A 16861-nucleotide genomic window follows, 5' to 3' on the forward strand; every position below is an offset into this window, starting at 1 on the left:
TTTCCTGTGAGATAGTGCAGTCTTTTTTCCTAAGGTTTCTCTGTGAATAGAGAGGAAGGCTAATGAAAATTGCTGGCCTCAATATGATGCAGTTACACTAATTTGCGCTAATGTAGGCCTTTATGGTATTTCTGCAGAGCTGTTAAGAAGATATAACATAAGGAAAAGAGAAGCCATTAAAAAAAAACAACACAAAACCAAAAACAAAACAAAAAATGATGGCCACCAGCATACTGCTGGTATGTCGTCACTCCAGTGTGGTGGAGGAAGTGTACTTCAGACTTTGGTGTGGGATGGAGCCTGCTGAGGTATTGACCTGCAGAAACTCACATCACTGGAAGTTATGTACTGCCTGTGCAAGAGAATTGTTTCTGCAGTTCCTTGGTCACGTGGAAATCTCTGTAGAAGTGAACTTGAAAAGGATTTTAAAGACAAGGGTAGCAGAAATCAGGGAAGTAAATATACGGGCTCAGGAAAACCTTGCTTTAAGAATTGTTTCCAGTATTTTGCTCTTTCTGAATGCACTCTAAATTCTTAACACCATGACATTTTTATGTGCAATATTTTCTCTACTATTTCTTCACTATTTTCTTTCCTGAACAGTAAGAATGAGAGGTTTTTTTTCTCCGTTTTTAATATCACAACTTTCAGATTGCAAATACAGCGTTAAATATTTTACAATAATCTCTTTTATAATGAAAGGGAAGAAAAGTAACAAAACAAAACCATATCAGAAGTTAGGAACTTTGGAAATGCTTGTTCTTAGTATAATGGAAAGGTGCCATTCCACCATATCTTGTATTGATCATTAAGCACAGAATCACAGAATGGCCAGGGTTGGAAGGGACCTCTGAAGATCATCTAGTCCAACGCCCCTGCCAAGCAGGATCACCTAGAGCACGTTGCACAGGATGGCATCCAGGTGGGTTTTTCAGTATCTCCAGAGAAGGAGACTCCACGGCCTCTCTGGGCAACCTGTGCCAGTGCTCTGTCACCCTCACAGTAAAGAAGTGCCCTCTCATATTCAGCTGGAACCTCCTGTGCTTCAGTTTGTGCCCATTGCCTCTCACCCTGTCAGTGGGCACAACTGAAAAGAGACCAGCTCCATCCTCTCAGCACACTCCCCTCAGATATTTATATTCATTGATGAGATCTAAATAATCTTTGCATACAGCCTCTTAAAATCTAAAAAAACCTTTCTGCTCCTTCACAGGCCAGGAGTATTCAGTACCCACAAAAGTTTCTTAAAAAAACAAAAAAACACTGCTAGTGAAGCCCAGGCATTACTCACCTGTTCATGGAAGTGCTAGTTATTTTCTAGTATTTACTACTACTGTACCTGTACTTTACCTGCTCAAAATGAGGCATTTTCAGTGAGGATTAAATTTGAAGTTACTACATTAATGAGTGCCATCTATGCAATGTTACATAATAGGTTAACTATCTACATACTCACAGATGTTTGAGACGTCAGCTGTGAGTTGTTTTCAGTCAGTCTATTCAGTAGAGGAAAACTTCCTTCCAATGAACGGCTGTGGATTTGTTGGCAAGTGAAACATCAGCTGGTGTTTGAGTTTATTAGTAATGTTCTCTGGAGACCACCATGGGTAATTCTTTCTTGCACAGTATAAAAATAGTTGTTACAATTTTGCTGACTTCCTAGTCTGTAGAAGAAGTAACTTGTTTAATGCTTAGATGTTTTTCTTTACAGTAGAAGCAATGAAAATGGCCAGGGTTTGCCAGTATAATTATTAAGCTGCTGTACTGCAGAAGGTGTAAGATTCCTGGATTCTGCAGAACAGTATGTTAGAAATTCTTCAGTGACCTTAAGTAAATTTGAATGGATGTTTTAGTGATTGTACGTCTTTATTTTGATTTGGACAAATTATTTCATGCTATTTTGAATCCAGTGAGTTTATGCTTTTCTTACATGTGGTTTTTGACACAGTGATGCTTATCACTGCATAATTGTCCTGCAAGAGATGCAGGTAAAGCTACAGCTCTGCTAGAATAGCTGAAGGCCTTTGTGGTGCGTGGGCTCTATAGGGTGTTTGACAGGGGGCTGAGCATTTGAATGTGAGTGTTAAAAGTGACATATTTCCCCAGGCAGACTAATTGTTGGTGAGGTGGTGAAAACAACATCAACAATTGGAGAAAAAAAAAAAAAAAGTTTTATATCACTACATAGTCTCTGTAGTGCTTGGAAGTGAGAGGTCTTTCATTACAGAGTTATTTTCATCATTGGTGATTAAGTTCCCATGATCATTTTCCAACTGCCAACCCCTTTTTTTTCTTTTTGTCCCTACGTATCTGTGGTCAGGTATACCTCTCAGGTTGAAATTATTATTATATAATATTTAAGAAATTGGAAATATTGGCAGACTGGACAAAAGAATTCAGCACATCTATATTTTCAGAGATCCCATTGCTTTCTCACCACTAACATGCTACTAATAGTTAATGGTAGAGTACAGTACAGTGGTGTTCACCTGGCCTGAGGGAGCAAAAGGAGGAGGATTGATCATAGTTTTTCTTGATGTTTCTGTAGTAATAGTTTCTCTTGATCTTTGTATGAAGCACTGGGGACAGCCTGGAAAGAAACATGGCTAAGGAATACAAATCAGAGAAGGAAAGCAGTAATACGTAGAATGCTTGCATTTGAGGAAGGAATTTTGCAAAATAGTTTTTTTGAGGAGTTGTCAGTAGAAACAGTAGTAGAGAAGGAAGCGTATTTGTTTTTGCTGTAGTGGTTGAAAATGCAAGGGAGGAGGCAAAGGGAAATGAAGAAACGATTATTACTTTTTTCCTGTTCCCCAGTCCAATTCTTAATTGCATTAGAAACTTAAAATACAAAGCTCTTGAGTAACACCATTCTGTATAACATTAGTTCATCGCATTCTTACACTCTTATTTGTGTATCATATCTTTCTTTTTCTTTAAGGTGAACAATGAATTGGCAGTAGTGCTCTGAGAACAGCAGCTTTTGGTGTCAGTAAGCCACTGAAACAGTTTAGCTGTTGTATGGAACTTTATTCTGCACTTTGTGAGCATCTTTAGTGCTACTACTTTCCCTCAGCATCTCTGATTCTCAGGTCATGCTACATTTAATGTTTATATATATGCATTCATTTCTGTTTACTTTTCCTGTTTTCTGATGCCTTAATTTAGAAAATATGCAATGAATATTTGTCAACATACTACTTTTTGCTCTGACTTTTCTCCACAAAAGGTGTTCAGAGATTTCAGTTCATTTATATAGTGAAAGGTCTATATTAAAAATATATGAGTAACAGTGGGGTGATTCAGACTCTTGCTTCTGTGTCTGTTCTTTAGTCCAAACTTGAATTATGAAATACATATTTTGATAAGAATAACCACGCTAATGCAAAACTAAATGAAACAGAAAGTGTTCCGATGTATAAAACAGATGTTTTCAAGGGCTAAACTTCAATTGTCAATGCATGGTAGCATAATTCTTTCATATTTGACAGAATTGACAGAGGCATATTTGCACTTCTACTATTTATCAGTTGCAAAGGTGCAGGAAGTCGCATGCAGTTACCTGCAGTTAGCTGATGCACAGTAGCCTGAAGAAGAGCCCCAAGCCAGTATACTGGCAACATATGGATAGAGAAAGTCTTGATGTCCACAGTTCTTGCACTGAACAAAATTAAAACTCACTCAGAGATTCATCAGGAAAATAATAAAATTCATTCCCAAAGTAAGCAGTTTTCAAAAGCGGTGAAAGAGTAGCTCATTACCTCAACTCTGTAATTGCATTCTAAAACTAAATGTTGCAATAATTGGAATGAATCTAGGAAGTCAGAACCAAAGCATTGGATGTTAGTGTCTAATTTACCAATGGTAGAGGGAGCTGGCCTTACTTACAGTGTGGAGGAGGTGGAAAGGAACACAGCATGAGACAATAGATATGTAGCATCTGATGAGGAAAAAAAAAGTTTTGCAGCTGTAAGGTAGTGGGATGGAGATGGAACATGGTTGAAGGGACAAGAAGAAAAGGTAAGCTTAAAATGCCCTGAAGACAGGTGTAAAAATGAAGTATGTTGTGGCCTGTGAAGACAAAACGGGTCATCTGAAACCAGAAAGTAAATGACATGGTCATTTAAAAAAAAAAAAAAAAAAAAAAAAAGATGCTGACAAGCTGGAGCAAGTGTGACAGAGGGCCACTTAAAATGATTTGGAAGCTGCAGCTTGAAGAATAAGAATGTCAGCTTAATTTTATGTGAAAACTTATTTTGTAAGAGAAGATTTTCAGTGTAACATACCAGTGCTGCAGTCTGGATTAACCTGTGTACATGGCTTCCATATCCAACTAGTTCAGTGTTTACTGAGTGATACTCAGTATTTAATTTATTCATGCAACAGTTCCCAAGGTTTTCTTCTCTGTTTCCATTTCTGAGCTTGTAAGCATGCTTTTTAAATTGAAATTTGTCAAATCTGTAAACTGCATATGTTCCACAGCTCCATCTTTAGGGAGTTGTTGAGGGATGGTATGAATAAGCTGTCTAAATATTACAGGAAGGTTCACATCTGGAAAATAAAGGAGCTACAGGCAAATAAAATGCAAGAATATAAGATGGAATAGGAATATAAGGTGACTCTGAATAATTTTAATCTGAAAAAAAAATAGTGTAATAAGTTGTTTAACAATTTATTATGTATTTAATGTAAAAATATAAATTATAGGACTGCTGTATTTAGGTACAGCCAGTGTTAGGTAATCACTGCTACACCTCCATCTCCAGGTAGTTTGAGACTGTACCTTTCTTCAACAAGGAACTTTATAAGTTATCTAATTTATTCAAATGTATTTCTTAAGTGTATTATGAACATTGTAGTTTTACATTGATGGCTAAAATTTTCTTTTGTCGTTGTTGTTGGGAGTGTAGTTATTGTTGCTTCAGGAAGGTGAGATGAATTTGTCACCCTCGCTTTTCTCATCATTGGTGCTAATAGGTTTTCAGGTATTTTAAGGTGGAAATGAAACAAACATTTTTAAGGACTTGTGCAATTATAATGCAGAACCTAAAGAAGTGGTGTGCTTGAAAGGAAGAACCTGATTTGATGGTGTGTTCACAGGTGGACATTTGAAAAGACAGCCTACTTGCACTGCATGTTGCCTTTTCTTTGAATTAAACAAAATAAATTGTGTCCTGCCATCATAAATGATAGCACTGATTGAAGTCATGCTGCTGTAAGAGATACGTTTGAGAGATGAGAATGGCATTTTGATTCACAAAATTGTAGTGAAGACTTTGTTTTGGTAAAATTACTTTCTAAATCACAGAATCATTAAGGTTGAAAGAGACCTTCCAGATCATCTGGTCCAATCATCACCCTAGTACCAATATCACCCACTAAACCATGTCCCTAAGCTTTATTTGTTCTTTTTATCAAAACGGTTTCTGTTGCTGAAGTTTTTGCATTGGATGTTCCTTAGTGTCAAAGGCTTGTCTACTTCATTTTTTTGTCCAAGATAGTGAAATCTGTAAACTGCATTTAGGACTCTTCTTCAGGACTTTTCAGAGGGGATATTTCTTTGTGAATGCTTTTGTGAATGATGATGTTTGATAAGTTTTAGAAATACAAGTGTGTGAAGGAGACAAGGGAGTCTGTGGATTATTGTGTTCTCTTGACTGTTTAGCTTGTGGCAGAAGTGCCTAGAGCCTTGAGCATGTGTACCATTCAATGTCTATTCAATTTTAAAGAAGCATAGACTAAGGGGATAAAGACAAAAGGAAAATTAAGGTACCAAGCAGTGAATTTGACTAGGTCAAAATCACTCGGCAAATGAATGGATAGTCAAAGAAGGAATCAGGATCTTCCTATTTCAGTTTTGGAGCCCCGTTCTTTTATTATGATTTCAGTCTGAATGCTGGGAGCTAAAGAATGCATTGGCTATGATAGCGAAAGCTATACTGTGCGAATATGGGAGAGAACCAGAGTTTCATTACGACCTTGGACTGGAGCCCTATAACAAAGGTGAAGGACTTGGTGATGAATCTTCCTTGCATTCGTTCTTCTCTCTCTAGCAAGATTAGAGCTCCTCAGCTGAGGAGAGAAAGACACTTCTTTAATTCCTCTATCCCAACAACTTATTAAATAGAGTAAATAGCATCATGATACTTGGCTGTGTCATTATTCTTTACTTGGTTTTAATAGAAAGAAATTTTCAGATAGTATTACTCATCGTGCCTGAACCACTTACAATCATTGATACATGATTTCTGTCCCTGGCAGTAGAAAAAGTATGAAAACATTCAAAGTGCCAACTGCTTCTGTTGTGCTTTTTTCCCCATAAGTTTTTTTGATTTAGTTGGGAGTTATTTGGACTGGGGGGGGGCAGGGGGGGAAAACAAACTTCTAAGTTTGTAGCACTTACAGAAAGAAGTTCATAAAATTTATATAAAACTGGACAAAATTCCAAGTTTTGCAACGTTTAGAAGTTTGTATTAGCACATTCAATTGTATCAGTGAAGTAAAGCTACAAGTAAGTGCTGTCTGGGTGAGACTTTGATTATATTACTTTAGTGTTCTAGGTACCTGTTGGTTATCACAGAATCAGAGAATTGTAGGGGTTGGAAGGGACCTTGAGAGATCATCGGGTCCAACCCCCCTGCCAAAGCAGGTTCCTTAGAGCAGGCTGCCCAGGTAGGCGTCCAGACGGGCCTTGCATATCTCCAGAGAAGGAGACTCCACAACCTCCCTGGGCAGCCTGTTCCAGTGCTCCGTCACCCTCACTGTGAAGAAGTTCTTTTGCATGTTGGTGCGGAACTTCCTGTGGTCCATCTTGTGGCCATTGCCCCTTGTCCTGTCCCCACAAAACACTGAAAAGAGGTTGGCCAAATCCTTCTCTCTCCCACACTTCAGATATTTGTAAACATTGATAAGATCCCCTCTCAGTCTTCTCTTCTCAAGGCTGAACAGACCCAGGTCCCTCAGCCTTTCCTCATAGGGAAGATGCTTCAGGCCCCGTATCATCTTTGTGACCCTCCAATGGACTCTTTCCAGGAGATCCCTGTCTTTCTTGTACTGGGGAGCCCAGAGCTGGACACAGTACTCCAGGTGAGGCCTGACCAGGGCAGAGTGGAGGGGGAGGCTCACCTCCCTTGACCTGCTGGCCATGCTCCTTTTAACGCACGCCAGGATCCCATTGGCCCTCTTGGCCACCAGGGCACACTGCTGGCTCACAGCCAACCTGTTGTCCACCAGGACCCCCAGGTCCTTCTCCGCAGAGCTCCTCTCCAGGAGGTCATCCCCCAGCCTGTACTGATACGTGCGGTTGTTCCTTCCCAGGTGCAGGACTCTACACTTGCTCTTGTTAAATCTCATTTGGTTTCTTCCTGCCCAGCTCTCCAGCCTGTCCAGGTCTCGCTGAATGGCAGCACCACTCCTCCCAATATACCACCTTCATTTCCTGACATGCTGGATTACAACTACATTTCATCGTGAGCCCTGCTCTTTTGAATCAGGGATTTGATGAGTCAGCTCTAACTCGGAGTTAAACTGCTGGTATGTTCAACTTGCTGACTGTTGTATTGCATTCACTGTAGTATTTCCTCATCTACTGATAAATATTTCTTAAGATTGTGATTCCTAGCACTATGTGAATCCTTAGCTTGATTTCTGACAGAAAGAAGCAGTAGTACCAAATTCTGAACCTTTGTTTGTTTGTTTGCCAGTATCAGCTGTATCTGGAAGAGGGGTGCAAGTCTTAGGTTTTTAAGAAAATGTGTTATTACAGGCTTCATGAAGGTTGTCTTGAGTGAATATGGTTTAAGTCCTAAACAGTCCTCCCCTGCCATGTTATCTGAGAATAAACTCAGTCATAACTGAGTCATAACTTGGTAGCACTGACCAGCATCCATGTAAGCACTGAGCTAGGAATAAGAAAGATGTTGTGTATCTATATATAGTATATCTGAAACCTGATAGATAAGGGTTAAAGAGTGAAGTTCAAGTTAGTGAGTGCAGGATACAAATCTGTACAAGTTCTAGTTCATTCTGCTGCATGTGGAAGAGCTCGATTTGATCTTTGTATCTCTCTATAACAGGGAGAGAAGCAGAGAAGAAAGCAGAGAGAAGCAAGTGTCTTGTGCCATTTCTAGAGCTTCTGATGATAAAGCTTTAGTTCTTTTCATCCTTGGCAAAATATTTGGATTCTATGATAAAGTGTTCCAGAGTTCTCAGATTACAGGTTTTAAACATCAGTTGTTTTATACTCCTGTGGAAGTACTGAGATACCACTTTGAGACAGCAGATCTTGCAATTTTAGGCTACTTTCTTACTAGGAGGTACACTTACAGAGCAAAATGGTCTGCCCTCCTCCTCCTCCCTCCCCCCCCCCAAGCAGTTTTGCAGAAATAAAGTTTTTTAATTCCCACTTGCTTTCTGAAATAATAAGAATCCCTTGTAGGTTGTGATAATATAGAGTTTACAATAGAGAAACATTTCTGAATTATGAAGACATTAATTTCCATTATTCTAGTTATGTTTTTACCTACACAATTCTGCTCAACTTGTACGTTTTTGCCTTAAACTCTTCAATATGTGGTAAAAATCCATTCTGCTTCACATCTGCAGAAGTGACTACTTGAGTTTTCTTTGGTAGCAAACGGTAATTTATAAGGCAAACTGACTTGCCTATCTTTTTTCTTACTCTGTGCAAAAAAGCAAGTGCTTCAGGTTCTCACCGTGTTTGAAATACTTCCCAGCATTTGAGCAAGAATGAATTTCGTGGCATTCGCAAGGTGAAGGTTGAGATGTTTTGACTGCAATGCACAACAGCTAATTTTTTGGGGGAGCAGATGACTTAAGGCTTGTGGATTCACTAACAGTGTCTTCCCTCATATCCAAAATCTTCATGAATCATTGGTAGATACTCACCACTGTCATTATCGTCTGTCCCATCCATAGTTCAAATCCAGCTTAGGTGTCACGTAAGGTTGAATTGCAAATGCTGTGTTGTGTTTGCATTTCCAACGTGATAAAGCTATACTGTATTCTTGAAATCTTTCTTCAGTTATGTTAGAATATTTAAAATGCAAGAAGCTGTTTTTGATTTAGTCCTTATTAATCTGGTAAAGGGGAAAACCATAAAATTATCAATCTGTGCTGATTACTGGTCAATTCTATAGTTTCTTGTGTACAAAGTATCGCTGAACTAATGTCAGAAGTACAAAATAATAGAATATTATTTTAGAATATTCTATTATTCTATTATTCTATTATCTAGTAGATTATTATTCTATTATCTAGTAGAATATTCAGTTGTGTCAATGTCAGTACATCTCAGTGTCATACAGGCAGAACAAAGCATCAGTCCAGCAGTTGATAGTGTAATTCTTTGCATGCAGAAACTCTGTAGCTAACATTTGAAATAGAATCTTGGTTTACTCAGTAGTTAGATAAAAACAATATAACCACAGAACTGTCATGCTTAGTTTTGCAAAGGTGAGTATTTGTTTAGCTTTGAGAGGCAGGAATTCCAGCAGAAACCAGTAGGAGGCGTGTAAAATAAGTATAAAAGGATTGTGCATAGTTTTTATCTTGGTTACTTAACATATGGAGACTTTTTTTTTTTTTTTAATGCAATCATAAGTGGATATCTGAATTTATCGACTTAAAATATTTCTGGTGGCTTTAACCACACCCAGAGAAGGCTTCTTCTCAGGCAGTGTGGTGGTTTTTAGGATAGACATTTATTATTGCAAGAATCCTGGGGATTATCTCCTCAGAAGTTGGAAGGATTTAACATTTTGTTAATCCGTAGATAATTGATACCTGAAAGATGTAGCACGGAGCTTACACTATAAATCAATCGGCATCAAACCTAAGGAGACACTTGATTCTTTATCAGAAGAGATAAGAAATCGATTGGTGCTTTGTTCGGAAATTGAACTTAAGTAGATAATAAAAAATTAAAGGATCTATCATTTAATTTCATAGAGGTTTTTGAAGACAACATTTTAGTTGCATGGAGAAGTTGCATGTTTTAGTTGCAATGGATAAAAGGTTTGGTGGCTCAGAAGAAATCTTACACTGAGATCCTGGCTGTTCATGGTCGTTACTAATTCTGTTTCACTTTTCAGAAGGGTAGTAATATTACTCCCAAACTTTTAAATGACTTACATGTCCAACCAGAATTACTGGAGAAGTTACACTTACTGCAATTAGAAATTGTGCACCTATTGTGTAAGAGCAGACATGAATCATAAGACAAAATAATTTCGTATTCTAATTTGTAAAATGGAATAAGCTCTGAGAGATGCTTCTTTCTGAAAAGCACATTATTATAATTGAGTCAATATAATTAGTCAAATATTTCAATGATATTTTTTATATCTCATGTTTCTTTGTGTTGCATTTGTTTCACAGTGGTTTCTGTTGTCTGATTTTTGGTGTATTAAAGCCTAAGATCTCATCCATGTTGCAGAGGTCTTTACCGTTTCTTCAGTCTTTATGGTCTTTGATTTCATTATTTGCCAATGCAACTAATGCTCTATTACCTCTTCCTTTCTGATTACCCATTACATTTTGTTAAACAATTAAGAAACTTAAGTAGTTTACCACCTAAATATCAATTCTGTTCTGTTTATGCCAAAATCCCTATTTTAGAGTAAGTAGGGATGTTAAAATTGAAAGTAGTGGCTTTGATTCCTTTTTTTGCTCTCCTTCTCCTCCTTATCTCAAGGCTTTGTAGATAGTCTATCTGCTCACGGTATGTTCACTTTTATATATGGTTTAATTGTTTTGAAGCTTGCATTGTTGCTTTCCTGCATAGAACATTGAATCTGGGTGCCTCAGGATCATGGCCAGTAATTAAAATGTACAATAACTGTGATCATTGAATCATAGAATCGTTCAGGTTCGAAAAGACCTCTAAGATCATCTAGTCCAGCCTTTAACCTAGTACTGACAAGTCCACCGCTAAACCATGCTACATCTACACATTTCTTGAAGACCTCTGGGGACAGTGACTTAAGCACTTCCCTGGGCAGCCTATTCCAATGCCACGCAACCTTTTCAGTGAAGAAACTGTTCCTAATATCCAACCTAAACCTCCCCTGGCACTACTTGAGGCCATTTCCCCTTGTCTTATCACTTGGTGCTAGGGAGAAGAGCATGATCCCCACCTCGCTACAACCTCCTTTAAGATAATTGTGAAGGTCTCCCCTGAGTCTCCTCTTCTCCGGACTAAACAACCCCAGTTCCCTCAGTCAATCTTTGTAGGGCTTGTGTTCCAGGCCCTTCACCAGCTTCGTAGCCCTTCTCTGGACATGCTCCAGGGCCTCGATGTCCTTCTTGTAGTGAGAGTCCCAAAACTGAACACAGTACTCGAGGTGCGGCCTCATCAGGGCCAAGTACAGGGAGACAATCACTTCCCTGGTCCTGCTGACTGCACTATTTCTGATACAAGCCAGGATGCTCTTGGCTACTGACCAATACCCTCAGGTCCTTTTCTGCTAGACAGCTTTACAGACACTCTTCTCCCAGCCTGTAGTGGGGTTGTTATTGTTCAACACTTAACCTTGTTGAACCTCATGCAGTTGGTGTTGGCCCATCAATCCAGGCTATCAAGATCCCTCTGTAGACCCTTCCTGCCCTCAAGCACATCAACACTCCCACCCGACTTGCTGTCATCTGCAAATTTACTGAGGGTGCACTTGGTCCCCTCATCCAGATCATCGATAAAGGTATTGAAGAGAATTGGCCCCAGTACTAAGCCTTCAAGGACACCGCTTATGACTGGCCCCCAGGTAGATTTAGCTCCATTCACCACGACTCTTTGAGTCCAGCCACCCAGCCAGTTTTATAACTCAACAAAGCATATACGCATTCAGTCCTTGAGCAGCCAGTTTCTTCAGGAGGATGCTGAGGGAAGCCGTGTCAGAAGCCTCACTGAAATCTAGGTAGCCATCTACATCCTTTCCCTCGTTCACTTAGCTAATCAAAAGAATAAATTGTGAGAGCTTTGAAGTCAAGTAGAACTTTGTGGACGTACAGGAGAAGTTGAAGGCTATACATTGTGATGGATTCTCTTCTTTTGAAATACTTGTTATGTGCATTTGAGGACACCTTAGACTGCATTTGGGAGACCAGTTTCTTTCCTTCGTAATACCCCCTGCAGTTTTTTTGCTTGTCACTTTGCATGTCACTTTGCATGAAGTCTTCCTTGAAAAAAATAATCACTTGTAGAGAGCAAGTTTTCTGAATCAGCACTGTTGAAAAATATGTATGAACTAATTTCGTTCAGTCTCATGCTGTTGTTTTGAAGAGCTGAGATGTACTTTTTATAGGGTAGAGGATGTTACATTGTACATGTGCAGAGACTTTTTAATAGGCTTACTTGGACATTTGCATGTGTGATTTTCATGAAATGGTAGCCGTGTCTGGAAAGGAATGTCTTGGCTGGTTTTTTTTTGTTTGTTTGTTTGTTTGTTTGTTTTTCCGCTAGCCGAAGCTTCAGTTGAGTATAGTTTGGGCATATTTTATGTGGTCCACACTTAAAGTTTATTTTCATGCAGTTTTATCTAACTCAGGGCTGGAACATCTTTGGGAGAGGAATGTTGAAATCACAGAATCCCAGAATGGTTTGGGTTGGAAGGGACCTTAAAGACCACCTAATTCCAACCCCCTGCCATGGGCAGGGACACCTCCCACCAGACCAGGCTGCCCAAAGCCCCATCCAGCCTGGCCTTGAGCACTGCCAGGGATGGGGCATGACAGCTTCTCTGGACAGCCTGTGCCAGGGCCTCACCACCTTCTGAGTGAAGAATTTCTTATAAATGTATAATCTAAATCTCCCCAGTTTTAGTTTAAAGCCGTTCCCCCTCGTCCTATCATCCCACCCCCTGACAAAGAGTCCCTCCCCAGCTTTCCTGCAGGCCCCCTTTAGGCACTGGCAGGCCACTATAAGGTCTCCCCAGAGTCTTCTCTCCTCCAGGCTGAACAACCCCAGCTCCCTCAGCCTTTCTTCATAGGAGGGGTGCTTCAGCCCTTTGATCATCTTCATGGCCCTCCTCTGGACTTGTTCTAATATTTACGTGTCTTCCTAGTTCTGATGGCCTCAGAGCTGGGTGCAGGATTCCTGGTGGGGTCTCAAGAGAGCAGAGCAGAGGGGGACAATCCCCTTCATCACGCTGCTGGCCACACTGCTTTTGGTGCAGCCCAGGACACGGTTGGCTTTCTGGGCTGCAGGCACACATTGCCAGCCCACGTTGAGCTTCTCACCAACCAACACCCTGAAGTCCTTTTCCTCAGCGCTGCTCTCAATAAAAATCATGTTGCTTCCTTCCTATTAACATAAACTAAATAAAAATAATTTTTAAAAAATCAAGTAATTTGATGGATGTGCATATTCCTGTATAGCATCATCACTATCTCCTTATACCTCTTTCTGTTCCTGAAATCAGTTCCTGTAGCCCCTGAAACCCATCTTGTTCAGCAGTGAAGACAAAGCAATTTGAGGCTCTTCACTATCTGCTAGATTGTAAAGTTTCCTCTCACCTCATAGCAGTATTTAAAATTGTATCTTTCTAGTATTTTCTAAGAAACAATAATTTGGTTGCACAGAGATTCCTTATTTTGGACGTTGTTCACGCTTTTTTTCTGTTACAGATTTATTTTGACTGTTTAAAATAATACCTACTCTAGCAGTTTAGATTTTTAGTTTTTTTTTTTTTGTTTTTTTTAATTGATGTAAGAAACAAAGCTTTAGCGATTTAAATGAGGTATCTAACCCTTTCTTTGGAAGTTAAATATGTAAACCTCATTCAGGTGATACCAGGTGAATTAATCAGTGTGCGGAGTCATAGCACTTCCAGGTCACTAGAAAGGAACTGAGTCCTTTTTATTTTAAATTTCATATCCTGTGACATGAAACCCTTTGAACTGTGGAAAACACATGTAAATATAACTTCAAGGTGATGGGATAAGCTTGTATCCTCCAAGAGTGAGTACACAGATACTGTGGGAAACATATCTCAGCTTAAATAAAGCTCTAGAGTGTTAAAGGGTAAAGCCTTCTTCCATCCCTCCATCAAAAATTATCCTTTGCTAGTAGGTAGGTAATGTCTAAAGTTTTCAACATCTACACCTACAAACAGATGGTATTGATTGTATTTATTCTAGCTATATATTTTTTTGTTATTATTTTTGTAATGCAGGTCATTTAAGTGCAGGTTGAAGAACTTTTATTTTGGGGGAAAGTGTGAATATAATTTTCCTGCATGCAACATGGAAATGCTGAATTTATTAACTGCTGCCCTTTAGCACACACCAAAAAAAGCCCCACAGCGCCCTGTGCTTTTCTGAACACTTTCTGATCCCTAGTGTATTCCCCATAATCTTTTGCATTGCATAATCTTGCTAGACCACTGCCATCATCCACAATCCTCTCCCTGACTACCATGGATTTTTGGAAAGTCCTTACTATACAGTGCACAAGTAAATTTCATGCTGGAAGTTTATGGTGCCTTAGCAAAGGTGGAGGACTGAAATACATTCTTAAAGTTAGCTTTAAGTGGTATAATAAAAGTGTGTTTTGGTTTGACAGTCAAGGAAAAATATATTTCAATTTCTTTAATTTCTCCAAGAAATTAGGGTGATCTAGTGGATGTCCATCTCAGAAGAAGCCATGTAAAATTCACTCCGTGTACCTTTTAAATTTGTCTCATCATTTATTTCATTCTGGCAGCATTTACTTACTTACAGCGGTACCATTTTTTGCAGGGTTGAGGGGGTATCTGTGATGGGAATTCATTGAAAAACACGCAAGGGCTGTCTGACATTTGTAAGAGAGGATTAGGTGGGAGAACAGAGTAGTTTTCTGCTGCTGAAAAAGCCCAAGACCTGTAGGATTTGATGCCTCTTTACTGTCTCCTAATTCATATGTCCTTTTCCTTCCTATTTCTTGCTTTCCTGTGTGAAATAACACCTTGTGCAATGCATGTACCATATGATAATTTCAGCAGAACTAGGTACATGGTTTCTCGTTGCAGGAACCGGTGATGAAATTTTTCTTGCCAAGTGAGTAGTAGATTTCTCAAACAACTGATACTTTAATGTGAAGTTTTCAATGAAAAAAATCTTGGCACATGGACCACTGACTTGGAAGGAAGACATCAGAAAGAGGAGCTTATTTAAGGAAAAAAATAAAATTAAAACATGTAAATCTTATTTTGGTGGGGAAAAGGGAAGGCTTCTATTACTTAACGCTTCTACTTAGCAAGGTACTTTGAAAGATAAATCACTTTAATTGTTTGGAGCTATGCAATATATGCTCGTGCTGTTATGCCTCTTAGATGCAACTTGTAAAACGTGAACAGCAAATTACCAATAACTGATGATTTTTAAACATGGTTTTAAAGCACCTTGATGCTTTCTAGAAAGCACAGCCATTCAAAGCTTGGATTTTTAAAATATTGCGTATTTAAAGAAATTACACTGATGCAAACAGGACTGTTTGTGTGTTGCAGTGTTAAGCAGGAGACGTCATAATGCTTTTCTATCATTTCAACCAAGATCTAAGAGGAAACAATTTGACCTCTATTTTACTTTTCTTTTTAGCCTCTTAACTGTGAGGCATTATTAATTGAACTAAAGACCATTCTCTATGTGCTGGGGGTGCTGTATTTTCTCTGCTGTAAACATATCCTGCTATCTGTTGAGGATGTTTCAAAAAAGTGGAAAATCTAGATATGTAGTTGAGAGTGAAACATTTCTCTTGTAAGAATTAGTGTCAGAGAGAAGAGAGATGTAGACTTATGGATCACAGAATGACTGACCATTACTCTTTTTTTCAGTCTTCACCTGTTATTGGTGTGATTTGTCTTATTTACCTATCAGATTGTCATATATATCATGCCAAATGATGATGGCAATGTTAACATACATGTTTGGAATGAAGCAGCAAGAATGCTAAGAGTAAAGATTTATATGAGTTCTTCATCAAAGATGAAGAAGCTGAGACTCAGAGTCCTGAGGGAGCTGGCTGATGGAGTTGCCAAGACTCTCTCCATCATGTTTGAAAAGTTGTGGCAGTCAGGTGAGGTCCTTGGTGACTGGAAAAAGGGAAACATCACTGCAATTTTTAGAAAGGTTGGAAGGGAGGACCTGGGGAACTACAGACCAGTGAGCCCCACCTCTGCTTGGGGAGATCATAGAGCAGATCCTCCTGGAGGCAGTGTCAAGGCACATGCAGGACAAGGAAGTGATCTGAGACAGCCAGCATGGCTTCACCAAGGGTAAATCGTGCCTGACCAGTCTGGTGGCCTTCTCTGATGGAGTGACCGCATCAGTTGACAAAGGAGGACTGACTGATGTCATCTACGTGGACTTCTGCAAGACCTTTGACACATGCCATCCTGATCTCTGAATTGGAGAGAGAAGAATATGAGGGGTTGACCATCAGGTGGATAAGGTATTGGCTTGATGGCCACCACTAAAGAGTTTTGGTCAACAGCTCTACGTCCAGGTGGACGCCAGTGATGCACAGTGTCCCTCAGGGGTCTGTCGCAGGACCGGGGCTGTTTAATATTTTTATCAGTGACAGAGACAGTGGGATCGAGTGCACCCTCAGCAAATTTGCAGATGACACCAAGCTGAGTGGTGCAGTCGATACAACAGAAGGAAGGGAAGCCATCCAGAGGGGCCTGGACAAGCTTGAGAAGTGGGCCCATGTGAACTGAAAGAGGCTCAACAAGTCCAAGTGCAAGGTGCTGCACCTGGGTCAGGGCAATCCCAGACATGAGCACAGACTGGGAGAAGAACCCACTGAGAGCAGCCCTGCAGAGAAGGACTTGGGGGCTCTGGTGGACAAAAGCTCGACATGAGCCAG

At 39.6% G+C, this 16861-nt stretch overlaps 1 protein-coding gene across 7 annotated transcripts in view; it reads left to right on the top strand.

Annotated features, from left to right (window-relative positions):
• Positions 1-16861, top strand: part of NIPBL (NIPBL cohesin loading factor) — a 166613-nt gene that overhangs the window by 18362 nt on the left and 131390 nt on the right. The window contains exon 1 of one of the 7 annotated variants that reach the window (XM_035563747.2): positions 7373-7533. The exons of the other annotated variants lie outside the window; for them this stretch is intronic. The gene's annotated coding sequence lies outside the window, so the exon portion shown is untranslated. Of the gene's footprint in view, positions 1-7372; positions 7534-16861 lie in introns of those variants that run through there. 7 annotated transcript variants of the gene reach the window in all.

The sequence above is a fragment of the Cygnus atratus genome, chromosome Z (genome assembly GCF_013377495.2).
Source record: "Cygnus atratus isolate AKBS03 ecotype Queensland, Australia chromosome Z, CAtr_DNAZoo_HiC_assembly, whole genome shotgun sequence".
Classification (NCBI taxonomy): Eukaryota; Metazoa; Chordata; class Aves; order Anseriformes; family Anatidae; genus Cygnus; species Cygnus atratus.